Source organism: Halichoerus grypus, chromosome 1 (assembly GCF_964656455.1).
Source record: "Halichoerus grypus chromosome 1, mHalGry1.hap1.1, whole genome shotgun sequence".
Lineage (NCBI taxonomy): Eukaryota > Metazoa > Chordata > Mammalia > Carnivora > Phocidae > Halichoerus > Halichoerus grypus.
This window is the reverse complement of record NC_135712.1, coordinates 22,064,333-22,081,149: the sequence shown is the minus strand read 5'-3', so window position 1 is coordinate 22,081,149 and position 16,817 is coordinate 22,064,333.

Below are 16,817 nucleotides of genomic sequence, written 5' to 3'. Positions count from 1 at the left end.
GCGGTCTTTTTTAGATTTATTTATTTATTTTGAAAGAGAGATAGAAAGCTCAAGCAGGGGTAGGGGCAGAGGGAGAGAATTTCAAGCAGACTCTAATTCTTTCAAGACATATGAAGTATTTCAAATATCCTGTATTTGCTAACCAGTTCCACTGGATGCAAAACACAATTTTTTAGAGTTATTCTTTTAGATACTGCATCTTTTGTCTCTCAGATGACTTGTTCAAGACTCAAACTCAGTAAACTATATGATTATCATTTTGTGATTTTTAATGCCTTTTGCCATTATTCACTTTATTATACAACTCTATTATACAACTTTGTTTTGCCCATTAGAATTGTGTTTTCTAATTTTTTCACAATAGTGTTTAGTTACATAAAGTTATTGACTGACCACATGTATTTATCAATTCTCAAGACACTACCAAAGTGATACTAATTTTAATAGTAAAAAGGAATGAAATGCCCATGGCCATAATTCATTTAAAGACTCAGATTATCAAGTGAGAGATATGCCTCTATATGAAATAAAACACCAAGTAAAAGAAAGGTAAGAAAAGATTTAGAAACCTGGGATATCCAGTATCCGTCTATTATAATATTCAGAGAGAGAACAAAGAAATCAAAATAAAAGGCATTATCATAAAATGGTAGGCATTAAGTGATGAGAGTTGAAATTTAAAAACATATATATACATGTTCATTTTTTATTTTAAATTATATATATATATATATATATATATATACACACACACGTGTGTGTGTGTGTGTGTGTGTCATACCGATGTTCAGATAGAAACTTTTTTTTAAAAACAAGTAAGACACAATCTGAAGGAAAAAATCTGGCACCAAGCAATGTATAAAGAATGGGGAAAAAAAAAAAAAAAAGAATGGGGAGAAAGATAATTTGATTTAATGCAATGTTACAAAGTGAAAGTCTAGTTCTTGATCACAAAAGCCAAATGGAATTGAACCATAAAGTTATCTCTAATGTAAGGACTGAACAGATGCAGAAGACATTTATCAAGAAGACAAAACTATTTCCCTTCCCCTTATTATAAGGATCCTTTGATAAAAGGATGTGGATACACAAAGCTAATATGGTCCAGATGTAAGTAGCATGCAACCCCTATTGCTCCCCGCCCCCCCCCCCCAGAGCAATAGGGAAAGGGGAAATCTTAGCTAAAGTCAGAGAAAGGACAAAAAAGTCTTTATAAGATTTGTATAAATACATAAATACAGACCAGAGTTTTTAAGATCTGCCATGATATTCCAGACTTGAAGCTTCTGTCATTGAATTCAGACAACTTATTTTTTCTAATAAGTCATATAATTACATAATTTTTTTGCTTTGATCTTCTTAATAATCCATCTACATTAACATATAGCAATATGTGGTGGAAATCATCAACTAGGAAAAAACAGACCTATAGAAGAGCTGCACATGGATTCAGGATGAGTACTGTTTTGTCTTAGTTGTCTGGTCCCAGACCAGATGGAATATACTCAGCTCTTCCTGCATCCAATCATTAGTACAACTAAATACCCTGGAAATAATTCAAAAGGAAACCATAAAGACATTGAGACCTGAAAACCGAAAGGCAAATGGCTAGCAAGCTCCGGTCTTGAAGTATGATACTGTGGTGATTTTCCTGTTTTTTTCTGCTTTGTTTTTGTTTTTGTTTTTGTTTAATCTCCCATTTTTTCTTCCACATTCACAAAATTAACCCTGAGAGTATTCCAATCCAGAAAAACCATCAAAAAAACAAAATTCAAAAAATAATAATAAGACCTGGTGCCATGAAACTTCTAAGAGAAAACAGTCCAACAAGTTCTGGGCAATGCTTTTTTGGATTTGACATAAAAAACACAAACAACAAAGCAAAAATCAATGAGTTGAGACTACATCAAATTAAAAAGCTTCTGCACAGCAAAAGAAACAAACAACAAAATGAAAAAACCTACAGAATGGGAGACGATTTTTTTGTAAGCCATATATCCAACAAAGGGTTAATATACAAAATATATAATGAACTTACACAACGCAGTAACATACACACACAATCTGATTAAAAAATGAACAGAGGACCTAAACAGACTTTTTTTTCCCAAAGAAGATATCCAAAAGCCAAACAGACACATGAAAAGATGTTCAACATCACTAATCATCAGGGAAATGGAAATCAAAACCATAATGAAATACTGCCTCACACCTTTTAGAATGGTTATCATCCACAAGAGATAAGTCTTGTTCAGATAAGGGAATACTTGTGCCTTGTTGGTGGAATTATAAATTGGTACAGCCCCTATGGAAAATAGTATGGAATTTCCTGAAAACATTAAAACAGAATATTGAAATGATATATGCATTCCCATGTTCACTATAGCATTATTCACAATAGCCAAGATACAGAAACTTAAGTGTTCATCAATGGATGAATGGATAAAGATATGTGTGTGTGTGTATATACATACACATATACATATATATGATGGAATGATATTCAGCCCTGAGAAAGAAGGAAATCTTGCCATTTCTAAAACATGGATAAACATTGAAGACACTATGCTAAGTGAGTTAAGTAAGACAGAGAAAGACAAATACTGCATGATATCACACATATGTGGAATCTAAAATGCTGAACTCATAAGAACAGAGTAGAAAGGTAGTTACCAGAGCCTGGGGGTGTGGAAAATGGGAATATGTTGTTTAAGGGTACAAACTAGAAACTAGTAGATAAATACGGAGTGGGGATCTAATGTATAATATAGTAGTTATAATCAACAATAGTGTATTATAAAAGTCAAATTTGTTAAGAGCTTAGATCTTATTTGTTCCACCACAAACACAAAAATAATAATTATTATGTGAGGTGATAGAGAGGTTCGCTAATGCTATGGTGACAGCCCTACTACAATATATAAAAATGTATCAAATGAACATGCTGTACACTTTACATTTACATAATATTATATGTCAATTATATTGAAATAAAAATAAATTTAAAGAAGAAACAAAAACAAACATAACAAAACCAAGAAAAAAACAAGTCTCTTTGGTCTAAGCACCAGGATAAAGAAAGCCCGGTGGAGATCTAGAAAAGGGCTGCATCTTATGATCATATGCAGTAATAACTGTGAGCCTGAACTTCCCCTAGACATTGGGGCCACCAGAGCCTGGCTAGGCTGATCTACTCTATGTGTCACAGCCACCAGCAGAGGTGACTGATCTACTGTCAAATACAACATCAGCTTCATCAAGTTAGGTCAACGCCTTACTTATGCCACACTCACTAGCAGCTCTAGACTCCGTCAGTCTGCAGGTATGGGATCCGTGTAGTCCCAGCGGGCTTACCCATTCTCTGCTCCGTGTAAGAAGGCCATGGCAGTGTCCTAAGGACAAGAAGCCACCTGTTCTCCATCCAATATTTGGTGAATATGGTAGGCCTGATCCCTGCCCACCACAGAGTCACTAAATCCAGTTGGGAGAACCATACCTTATCTTACAACAGGCAGAAATAGGCAGGCATCTTAAACTCAACATGAATTAACATAGGTCTCATTTTCTCTGACCCACCATACCATGGCACAGAGGCAAGTAAGATCCAGGATCTCCCACATCTCTACCCAGGAGTAAAAGGTGAACCCGGCCCCATGTCCCATGGCTGTCCACCTAATGATATAAATATCTCGATCTAGCTACTCATGGTCAGCCACCCAACAGCAGAAGATCATTCAAGCCAGGCATTTCTATACCCCCTCCCCCACCCATGTCAGGAGGCAACGGGAGTAGTTGTTTCCTTCTTCTGAGGGCACTGACAGAGCTATAATGAGAAGTTACAGGAACCCAGTGGCTGGAGAACAGGCCAGGAGACATGCTCTTGTTCTGCAAGTCCATCTCCTTCTCCACTTACCAATACCAGGTGGCCAAGGAAAGCACTCTGCTACCAACATAGATGGAACTAGCCTGGAGCCAGTAGGTGCTCCAGTGAAGCCCTAAGAGCAAAGCTGACTAGAATAACATTGCCAGGCATCAGAATGTTGAATTAGAATTACAGTCTACAAAAGTATTCCAAAACCTACCCATGAAACCATGGTAAATGAATGCAATGAAACCCATTACATAGCCAGGTAATACCAAGAACCATTAAAATACAAATGGAATGAGGAATGACAGTCAACTGATACTCAGACTGAAAGGAATCACATTAGTCAGGTAATGGAACTATGTGACAAATTTCAAAGCAGCCACAAAAGAGTTACTTACAAAATCTATTAAAACAAATAGAACATAATAAACAAAAAAGAGAAAAAGAAGGAAAAAAAAAACAAATGTAAAAACAAGGAGACAATACCCACAAAGAAATTAAAATTATATATATAATATTATATATAAAACTGAAAATAAAGTAATTAAAAAAAGGCTCATTTGATGGGCTCCATAGCAGAGTGGAGATGACAGGACAGAATCAATGAACTTTTGAGGAAAAATCAATAGAATTTACTCAATCTGAACAACATAGAAAATAGAGAAAAGAGGAAGGAAGGAAAGAAAGAACAAATCTTCAGGAATCTGTGGGACTGAGACAGTAAATCTAACATTTTACTGTTTGTATTATTGGCATCATAGGATGGTAAGAGAAAAAGAGTGAGGCTGAAAAGTTATTGAGAGAAGAGCTGAAAACTTGCCATATTTGGCAAACGACATAAACCTAAAGACTCATGAACTTGAGAAAATCCACATAAAATAAGCCCAAATAAATCCATGCCATGCCATGTTATCATTAAACTTGTGAAATATAGAGACAAGGATAAAATCGTGGAAATGGCAAGAGAATAATGACCTTACCTATAAGAGAAAGACAAAAAAAAAAAAAAAAAAAAGTAGTAAAATGTTTTTCAGGGACTGGAAGTAAAGGAATCTTCAACCCAAAATTCTATACCCAGATAAAATATTGTTCAGGAATAAAACAGAAATCAAGCATTCTCAATCAGAGTTGTGGAGGGAGGGAGAGAATTATTGCAAAGAGATTTATCTATCATCATTAATGGCAAAAGGAATATCTCAAAACAGAAAGGAAATAACAGAAGAGGCTCCGAATGTCAAAAAAAAAAAAAAAAAAAGAAATAAATAGAGGTAAAGAGAATTAAATTTTTCTTCTCCTTAAATTTTCTTAAATTTCATGAGATTTTTGAAGCAAAAATTCTACAATTTAATGTGGTACCCAGTGAAAGTAAAGGAAATATTTAGGGCAATTACATGTTTTCTGTTTTTTTTTTTAAGATTTTATTTATTTATTTATTTGACAGAGAAAGACACAGCGAGAGAGGGAACACAATCGGGGGGGAGTGGGAGAGGGAGAAGCAGGCTTCCTGCTGAGCAGGGAGCCCGATGGAGGGCTCGATCCCAGGACCCCGGATCATGATCTGAGCCAAAGGCAGACACCTAACAACTGAGCCACCCAAGTGCCCCAATTATATGTTTTCAATGCGGAGGGTAAAGAGACCTAAATGAAAGTAGGGATTTAATATTTCATTTGAAGAAATAAAACAATACGCCATACAGTATAGTATAAGATGTGATATTGCACACATATATTGTAATACCTAGAGTAACAAATAAAAATACTTGAACATATTATAAATAAATCAAGACAGAATCTTAAAAGTATCTAAGTAACCTAAAGGAAGGCAAAAAAAAAAAAAAAAAAAGAGAGAGAGAGAGAGAGAGAATGCTGAGAAACAGATGACAAAATTCAAAATTGAGAATAAAGAACTCTTGATACTCAACATTTTTTTTTAAAAAATCCAGTTAGAAAATGGGCAAAAGACATGAGAAGTTGTTTCACCGAAGATAATCTATAGATGGCAAATAAGCACAGGAAAAGGCATTCAGCAGCATTAATCACTAGATAAATGCTAATTAAAATCAAGTATCAACACACACCTACCAAACTGGCTTAGAACTGTGATAATATCAAATGAGGATGTGGTGAAACTGGATCACTTATACATTTCTGGCAGGACTGGAAAATGGTACAGCCACTCTAGAAAACTATTTGGCAGTTTCTTCCAAAATAAAAATTCATCTGCCATATTACCCAGCAATTGCAAACTTGGGCACTTATCCCAGAAAAATAAAAATGTCTGTCCACACAAAAATTGTAGGCAAGTATTCATAGAGCTTCGTTTGTAATAGGCAAACACTGGAAGCAATCCACATATCTTCCAATGGGTGAATTAAACTGTGGTGCATCCACACCATGCAGTACTACTCAGCACCAAAAATGCATAAATAATCCATACTTGCAACCTGGCTGGTTATCAACAACATTTTGCTGAATGGGGAAAAAAAAAACAACATTAAAATATTACATACTGTGTGATTCCATTTATATAATATTCTTGAAATGACAAAACTATGGAGATAAAACAGATTAGTGGTTTCCAGGGGTTCTGGATGGGGGTGGGCAGGAAGGAGAAAGTGTTAACTGTGGTTATAAAAGGGTAGCATGAGGGAGCCTCAAAGTGCGGGAAAAGTTCTGTATCTTGATGTCTAGATGATTCCATGAAGCTACACATGTGATAAGAAAGCATAGAATTACACACATACACACACACACACACATAACATATACATAAATGAGTGTGTACATAAATGGTGAAATCTAAGTAAACTTACTGGTTTCTACTAACTTAATTTTCCTGGTTTTGTCAATGTGCTATAGTTGTGGAATTTATCAACAGAGGGGGAGGAATAGTGGAAGGTACATCGAACCTCCCTGTACATTTCTCTGCAACCTCCTATGAATCTATATCAAAATTTAAAAATAATTAAAACAATATAAGGACGGGCTACATAATTTTTAATAATTATGTAAATATGTTAAGATGAGGAAGGTATAAAACTGAAGCATATAGGTAGGTCAGTATCAGGACAGACTGAGCACTATGACAAATCACCAAAAATTCTCAAAATAGGGCGCCTGGGTGGCTCAGTTGGTTAAACGACTGCCTTCGGCTCAGGTCATGATCCTGGAGTCCCTGGATTGAGTCCCACATCTGGCTCCCTGCTCGGCAGGGAGTCTGCTTCTCTCTCTGACCCTCCCCCCTCTCATGTGCTCTCTCTCATTCTCTCTCTCTCAAATAAATAAATAAAATCTTTAAAAAAAATTCTCAAAATACAGGACTTTTTCAGAAAAACAGAGCTCAGAGAATTTATTACAAGCAGACCCATGCTATGTCATGTTAAACAACGTCCATCACACCAAAGGAAAATGGTGCTTGTAGAGATATCAAATCTACAAAAAGCAAAGAGGAGCACCAACTAGGTAAATATGAAACTTAATTAAAACAAGTTTTACACTGGTAAATTTCCTTAATAGACAATTAAAACAAATTGATTGCTTAGAGAAAAAAATAATCATAATAATTGCATTATGGAATGTATAATTTATGTAGAAATAAAATGCATGACTGCTACTGTACAAAGAGCAACAGGAGAGGTAGAAATATAAAATTATAAGGCATTTATGTTACACACAAAATAGTATAATATCATAGCAAGTTAAAATGTATGTTAAAGATAGGTTATAAACCTTAGGTGAGATTTTATTTTTTTTAAAGATTTTATTTATTTATTTGACAGAGAGAGAGAGACAGCGAGAGAGGGAACACAAGCAGGGGGAGTGGGAGAGGGACAAGCAGGCTTCCGGCCGAGCAGGGAGCCCGATGTGGGGCTCGATCCCAAGACCCTGGGATCATGATCCTAGCCGAAGGCAGACACTTAACGACTGAGCCACCCAGGCACCCCTTAGGTGAGATTTTTTTTAAATGAAAATTAAAATAAAAAGAGGTACCTTTCATAAGCCTCTAGTGGAGATTAAATGGATTATTAAAATTATGCAGTTTGCCTGCAGAAGCAAAGAAGATAAAATAAAAACAGAACAGACAACATGAAAACCCATCACATATCAATATAATAGACCTGAAGTAAACAATATTCATGATTACAGTAAGTTTAAATTATCTACACACAATTAGAAGTCAGAGATTTATTTTATTTTTTTATTTTTTTTAAAGATTTTATTTATTTGACAGAGAGAGACACAGTGAGAGAGGGAATATAAGAAGGGCGAGTGGGAGAGGGAGAAGCAGGCTTCCCGCTGAGCAGGGAGCCTGATGTGGGGCTCGATCCCAAGACTCTGGGACCATGACCTGAGCCAAAGGCAGAAGCTTAACGACCGAGCCACCCAGGCTCCCCAGAAGTCAGAGATTTTAGACTAGATAAAACAGCAAGACCCAAATGTATCCTGAATTAAAGAAATATTTTTTTAAACATAAAGGTACAGTTAGGTTGGAAAGAAAATAACAGAATATGTTATTCTATGCAGGCATTCTTCACAGGAGAGCTGAAGAAATTATATTAATCTCAGACAACCTAGATGTCAAAGCATGGACTGCAACAAGGACGAAAGAAAGATGAGGCAGTGTTTAAGATGGCTGGTGATGCAGGTGGCAAAGAATTGCCCCAAGAGTAGAGAAACAAGCAGGAGAGAGTTTATTCACTCTCCAGGGGAGGAGAGGGGGCAGACATCAAGAGAGATGTCACCTGGAGATTCTGTCCGGCTGGGCCTTTTAGGGGGTTTTGAAGGATGTGAGAAGGTTGCAGCTGTGCCCATGGTGGGGGTGGTGTGGGGAGGGTACCTTGGCCAGGTACAGCAGGAAGTGGCAGGTTTTCCAAGGGGCTCTGTCCAGGCCTCCTCTGGGATGTGGGTTGTTGTCAGCCTAGAGAAGAATACATTTCGTAGTTGGGGTCCACTTTCTGAGAATGGAGGGCACCATGACCTAGAAAAACAGAGTTAGGGCCAAGTGCAAACACCTGTGAATTCTGTCTGTAAGCAGGGGCGGGGTGTGGTAGGGGTGCGGGTGTGTGGACCTTGAATAGATTCCTTCGAGATAGGATGATAAAGGGGTCCAGTGATCAAAAAGATTAAACAATGGTAGCAGAATATGTTTTCAATTAAAAACTTTAATATACAAACAAAACAAAATGTTGACAGAGCTAAAAGGAAGGTTAGAGAAATCCTCACTTTTTGTGAGGGACTTAACAATCTTTCATACGTTTACACCTAAGCGTCAAGGTACATGAAAGAAAAGCTGAGTGAAATGTGAAGAGGGACTACGACACCTCCTTCTCTAGAACAAGTAAACCAGAAACTAATAAGGATATAGAAGAACTGAATATAACTATCTGTATTTTCAGTAATTCATATCATTCTTTACACTATAAAACAAAGTCTCAAATCTATAAGCTTCTGCCTTTAAAAGAAGAAAAAATAATAAGATCAAATTAAACCCAAGCCAAGGGACATTAAGAAATTAGTGAAATAGAAAACAGGATAGCAACAGAGAAAATAAATCAAATCAAAATCTGGTTCTTTTGAGAAATCTTTCGCCAGACTCAGAAGATAAAATTTCAGATATTTAGAATGAAAGATGGAATATCACTATAAATAATACAGATATAAAAATATAATAGAATACAATTAACAATTTTGTGGCAAGGCATTCCATAAATTATACAAAGCTTACCATAACTAACTGGGATCTACTGAAGGAATGTAAGGATGGTGTGACATTTAAAAATCAAGTAATATGGATTATCATATAAACAGACCAAAATATAATACTTCATGTCTTATTCATGATAAGACTATCTTAGCTAACTGAAAATATAGGGGAAATTAACCTAAACAAAGACACCTAACAAAAGCAGTTTACACCATACTTAATGATCAAATATTGAATGATACTTTTCTAATATTAGGTATAAAGCAAAGATGTTCACATTCATCAGTTTTATTCAACATTATATTGCAAGACACAGACAGTGCAATAAGCCATAAAAAATAAGCATATAGATAAGAAATGAGAAATTGAAACTACCCAGCCGAGATGTTCTTGATTTCTTGACTCACAGAATCTATAACAAAATTATTGTTTCACGCCATCAAAATTTTAAGTGGTTTATTATGCAGTACATAAAACTTAAATTTAAGTTTCTGAACAGGAAGCTATGATAATATTCCAGGGAATTATAATGGTGACTTGAAAACGTTGTAACAGTGATGTTAATACACGTGGATGCTGGATATATATTTTGAATATGGAGATGTCTTTTAGACATCTAAGTGGAGAGGCTAGGGAAGCAGCTGAATATAAAAGACAGGATTTCAAGGAGCATCTCTGGTTGAAAGGTAGACATTTGAAAGTCATCAGAAATTATATGGTATTTAAAGCCTTGAGACTGGATGAACAAAACTATGGTAGTGAGTTTAGTTACACAAAGGGAGAAATTTAATAATCCTTGGCATTTTATATGGAAGAACTGAGAGATGTGTAATAATAAAAGGTAGATACTGAGAAGTCAACAAGGCTAAAAGAAACCAGATTTTTTTAATGAAAGACAAATGAAGCAAATAAAATTGGAAGCCAATGGGATCAACAATATTAGACTATGCTGAATTAAAAGAAGAACCCAAAATTGATGAGCCTTTAATATAGAGGTCACTAGTAACTAGGTCAAGGTCAGTTTCAGTAAAGTGGTAAGCAACAAACTGACTGGAGTTAACTTAAAAGAGGGTTGCACAGTAAGAATTAGACAGATATAGACAACTATTTAGGTGCATTTGGCACATTGGCAAACAGGGAGGGATGTGGGTCAAGAAAATGTTTTTCTCTTCTTTTTAAAGTAATATTGAAGAAATAAGAATATGTTTGCATAGTTATAATCCAATAACAGGGGAAAATTGAAAAAATGTAACAGAAAGATTTTTGAGATTAATCTATCTTAAAATTATAATTCATGAGTGAGATTTAATTTTAGCTGACATATATATATATATATGAGTTGAAGAATAAAGTCAATTTTTTCCCATTACTGAAAGTAAATCTGATTGTTTTGACACTGCAGATTGCCGGTTAGTTTATAAGGTAGATATTTTCCACAGATTAAATGAAATCAATCTGTAAATGTACATACTTAGAAAATTATATGTAGGGACTCCTGGGTGGCTCAGTCGTTAAGCGTCTGCCTTCGGCTCAGGTCATGATCCCAGGGTCCTGGGATCGAGTCCCACATCGGACTCCCTGCTCGGCGGGAAGCCTGCTTCTCCCTCTCCCACTCCCCCTGCTTGTGTTCCTGCTCTGGCTGTCTCTCTCTCTCTCTCTGTTGAAAAATAAATAAAATCTTAAAAAAAAATTATATGTAAATATATGATAATATAAATATATTACAATATATACAGTTTGCATTATATGGAAATTTTAAAAATATTTTGATTTTCTAAAACTGTAAGTACATTGTGTTAAGCAGGACTTCTTTAAAAGTGTAACAAGTGTATTTCTATTATTTCTTCTCAAAGTTTTTATTACATTTTTATATCACTAAGATTAATATTTTTTATAGATGAAACTTAAAAAGAATAATATACTCTAATCCAAAAAAAAAATTGCTTTCTTAACATTACACAAAATAATGGATGATCTCTTCTTTCAGGATAAGTTAGAAATTATGTAATATACATTAACATGTTACTTGAAATGTTTTGGTAAAAAAAACAAAATTATGCTTCCAGACTCTAAAGAAGAAGAAATTCTTTTTGTATTTTACTTATTATTTTATTTTATTTTTTAGGAATGACCATGAACTTTTGTATTAAAGAGGGCACGTTCTGCATGGAGCACTGGGTGTTATGCACAAACAATGAATCATGGAACACTACATCAAAAACTAATGATGTAAAATATGGTGATTAAGATAACAATATAATATCCACTTTTCATTCTAATTTCTTAATGTGGAAGTTTACATCCTCATCCATTGATATTGAACCTTTCTTTTGTCATGTATGTAGTATTACAGACATAAAGATTTTTCTAAACAATGTTTTAATTTTATCCCAAGAATTTGATTATATGGTGTTTTCCCTATTGTTTGGTTAATAATATTTTCTAATTTCCTGTTTGTTTCATACGTTATCTAGAAGGGTAATGTTTAATTTGTAAACATTTGGAAATTTTCTAGATACCTTATTGTGCTGAATGTTAATTTGATGTCAGAAAACAGAACATTCTATGATTTCAATCCTTTGAAGTTTATAAACATTTTTCATGCCCCAATTTATAATTTGTTTGCTATTTGTTAAATTAAGATACATACCTGAAAAACATAAAATCTAAAATTGTTGGATAGAATATTCTATAAATAACAATTTCTTTTTTTTTTTTCTTGGAGAGTGGGAGAAAGAGAATGGTGGGGGGCAGTAGAGAGGGGCAGAGGGAGAGGGAGAGAGAGAATCTTAAGCAGGCTCCACACCCATTGTGGAGCCTCACACAGGGCTGGATCTCATGACCCTGAGATCATGACTTGAGCCAAAATCAGGAGCGGGATGCTTAACTGACTGAGCCACTCAGGCACCCTCATAAATAACAAATTTGCCAAGTGAATCATTAGACTTATTCAAATAGCCAATATCCCTACTTTTTGTCAACTTCTACCACAAATCTTAGAGAAAATACAATTGAATCTATAATTATTCTTGTAGAGCTTTCTATTTTTAAAAATCAATTACTTCTTTTATATTTAGAAGTCTGCACTAGATACATATTATTTTTGGAATACAACATTCTACTGTAAATTCACACTATCATTCTGAAATTATTCTCTGTAATCCTGGTAACACTAAGCTAGATACACTTGATTTTATATGTTTAATATTGACCATTTTTTCATTCTTATTTTCAAACTTGTCTGAGATTTTATATATAAAGTTATATATATATATATTAACTAGGATTTGCCTTGTTTTCCATCCTGACAGCCTCTGCATATTATACCCTTTGATGGGAGAGTAAAGTAGGTACCTGAATCTAGGTTAAAATCAGATTGTAGGAAAAATTCTAATAAAAGGCATACTTTCTTTTCAAATCCTGTTTTCTTTTAATCTAGCTAAGGCATATCTAAAATATGTAAAAAAGTAAAATAAAAGCTGTCTTTATTTTTTAAAAAAGCGTTTTGTTGTTTATTTGTATTTTCTGTAATTATTGAAATTGTTGAGATTAAGGTTACCATTTTGTTATTTCCTTTCCACTTTCCCCCTTCATGCTGTTTTCTGTTTTCACCATCTGTTCACTATTATTTCTCTTTTCCTTCCTTGGCATTGATCATTAGTGTTTTTAACATTCCATACCAACGCTTTTATTTGTACTTGCCTATATGCGTTTATTTGTGGTGCATGTGGTAGACTTTTCAGGAAATTAAAATATCCTTTTTAATCATATTCTACATAGTATCAATATTGTACCAATTCACATAAAATGGGAAACTTCACAACAGTATAATCCTACTGTTCCTGTGTGGAAGACTGGATGTCCAATCTGTTACTGAATACAATTTGTTCTATATCTTTAATACAATGTGTTCAATATCTTTAATGGATATACCTAATATCCACATCAAATGGTTATTAAAGATATAGATGATTTTGTTTTTATCACATTTGCTGCTGTATTTTCACTGGCACTCATTATCTCTTGTAGCTGCCATTCCAAAATCTACTTTAATATTTTCTCCACTCCAATATCATAGTCCTCTTATAAAACTTTAGAGTGATATAACGTGCATCCCATGTCACATTTCTGCTAGTGTTTACAGTGCTTTCTCATTCTCTACAGTCTGAAATGACCCCTTGGGATGACATACAAGAAATCCCATATTTTATTTATTTGTTTCTCAGAACTTACCCTCCAGAAATATAGATTATCTTCCAGCAATACATATCACCTATTTCCCAACATGACACATCCTGTCACACATTCATGTTTTTGCACATGGCATTATTATTTTTTTGACTAAAATAACTTGAGGATCAGTTTCAGAATTAGTTTTTTTTTTTTTAGAAAAATTTGTTGTATGCAATCCTGTGGGATTTTTATATTTTTCTGTTTCAAAGTTATCAAATTTTATCATTCTTTTCTGCTTAAATTACTATTCTTTAAATAGACCTCAAAATTCCTAGAGATGTTTTCATACCTTTCAGGGAATTTTCAATAAATACTAACATGATACTACAACATGAATGAACATGAGGCTGGGTAAAATAAGCCAGTCACAAAGAACTTACATTCCTATTTTAGGAAATGACCAGAATAGGCAAATGCATAAAGACAGAAAATAGATTAGTGGTTGTCTAGGCATGGAGAAACGAGGTGAAGGGAAGTAACTGCTAATGAGTTCAGGGTTTCCTTTTTAGATGATGAAAATACCCTAAAATTCATTATGGTGATGGTTGCACAACTGTGTTAATGTATTAAAAACCACTGGAGGCTTTAAATGTGTATATAGTACTGTATATTAATTATATTTCACTAAGTCTTTAAAAAATAATAAAAAATAATAAAAAATTAATGGATACATGGGTCCAAAATTACAAAAAACAGGCTACACAAATTAGTTCCCTTAAGTTTGTTCTTATAGCTGCAATGAATATTATGATGATCTAACATTATTTATAATTTTGGACACCTATACTAATTGATTTCCATTTATGAACATGATTTAGCTTTTGCTACTTTCTGGTGACTTAAGTAGTTTTTGATCCACATGTAAATTCTAATACATAAAAATAGCTTATATTGTTTAAATTTCCTTGTTTTATTTCTAAACAATGTAACATTATTCTCATCTGTAGCACTTTATTTGAAAATCAATATCCATTAGATATATTGAAGTGTGATTGCTTATGAATGGAAATGTAATCTAACACAAGCTAAATATATTACCCATGTTTAAATACAAACTTTGAAAAAAAAACATTTAAAAGGAGGTTGAATAGTTAGCTTATAATGAAACATTAATATTATCTTTCTGTATAGAGAAAATTTCAACAAGGAATTTTAACACGGTAATCACATACACTGTTTAAATACAAGATCTGACATTTTAATTAATGTTTCACCATACTTCATTTTCAACTATTACTTTTTTACCTTTCTTTTAATTGTGGTAAGAGTATTTAGCATGAGATTACCTTTTAACAAATTATTACAATACCATAGAGTATTATTAAGTATAAGCACAATGTTTTATAGCAGATATTTAGAAATTATTTTTTTCAGGGTTTTTTATTCATGTTTCTTTTTTTTCTCATTTTTTTTTTAAAGATTTTATTTATTTATTTATTTGAGAGAGAGAGAATGAGAGAGAGAGCACATGAGAGGGGGGAGGGTCAGAGGGAGGAGCAGACTCCCCGCAGAGCAGGGAGCCCGATGCGGGACTCGATCCCGGGACTCCAGGATCATGACCTGAGCCGAAGGCAGTCGCTTAACCAACTGAGCCACCCAGGCGCCCTCTCATTTTTTTTTACTATAGTTGACACACAATGTTACATTAGTTTCAGCTGTACAACACAGTGATTCAACTTCTCTGTATGTTATGCTGTGCCCACTGTCAAGTGTAGCTACTCTCTGTCCCATGAAACACTATTAGAGTATTATTGACTATATTCCCTCTGCTGAGCCCTTTATTCCCATGATTTACTCATTCCATAACCATAAGCCTGCTTCTCCCATTTTGCCAACGCCCCCCCCCCTCCCCTTTCCTGGCAACCATCAGTTTGTTCTTTGTATTCTTAGGTCTGATTCTACTTTTTGTTGGCTTGTTTTTTCATTTGTCTCATTTTTAGATTCCACATGAGTGAAATAATTTTGATTTCTTTCTTTAGCAGTTTATTTTTTGTCCTGAGTCAATTAGAGCTGAACAGTAAAGTGCATTTTTGTCACTCCATCTCTTAGCTTCCTTCAATTTTCAGAGACTCACCCTAGAAAGGACAGGAAAAGATGCATAGGTGTTATGACTACATAAACTAGGACTAAGTTCCAATTCCTCTATAAATGGAGAAAGACAGGTATATTTTAACCTCTCTGACCATCAGCATCTACATCTATAAAATACTGGTAATAACTCTCCTTTTAGAGAGGCTAAAAATGAACACAATGAAAAATAAAATATCTAACATAGCACCCGATACCCAGAAAGTTGACAGTATATTATAATGATTATTGTAATATGTATAATATGTAATGATTTTGCTGGCTCCTGAAAGGTGCATGAGCTACCTTACTGTGGGGAAACTATTCTAGTGAAAAATCCTATTAAATAGATTATGTACAAAAGAAGGCTTGAGTCTTAATTTTAGATTTAAGTACATCCTAAAATCTCACTGCAATCTTAATATTATTCTGTAGTGTTCTTATTATCCTATGATATGATACCAGATTGGGATTGCTCCCATTCTAAAAGTTTACTTAATGAGATTTTTTAATCTCTAATTTGCCTGATCAATTAGCTCCGTGGGTTGGGTCAGTTTCCTAAGATTATCTTTATGTAGATTTAAATAAGTATAAACAGCTCCTTATTATTCTCACTTTGCTTTACCTGAGGTTTATATAGTGCACAGTAGCTTTCAAGTAAATGTATTAAAAACTAAATGAAATAAACTGCATGAAGATGTCTGCAACATGATAGACATTCAATCTTTGCTATATTCTCTGATTTAACCTCCAAAACCACCTTAGATCCTCTTCAGCCAATACATTTCCATTTTTGTTTTATTTCCCAAAGAACCACATGTACTCTAGATCAGAGACCAAAAAGATTCGTTATATAACTGTTTTGTACTGAGTGCATTCACAGGAAAAAAAAAAAAAACTCAAAAAAGAAGATAATAAATGAATTGTGAGTATATATTTTGGGCT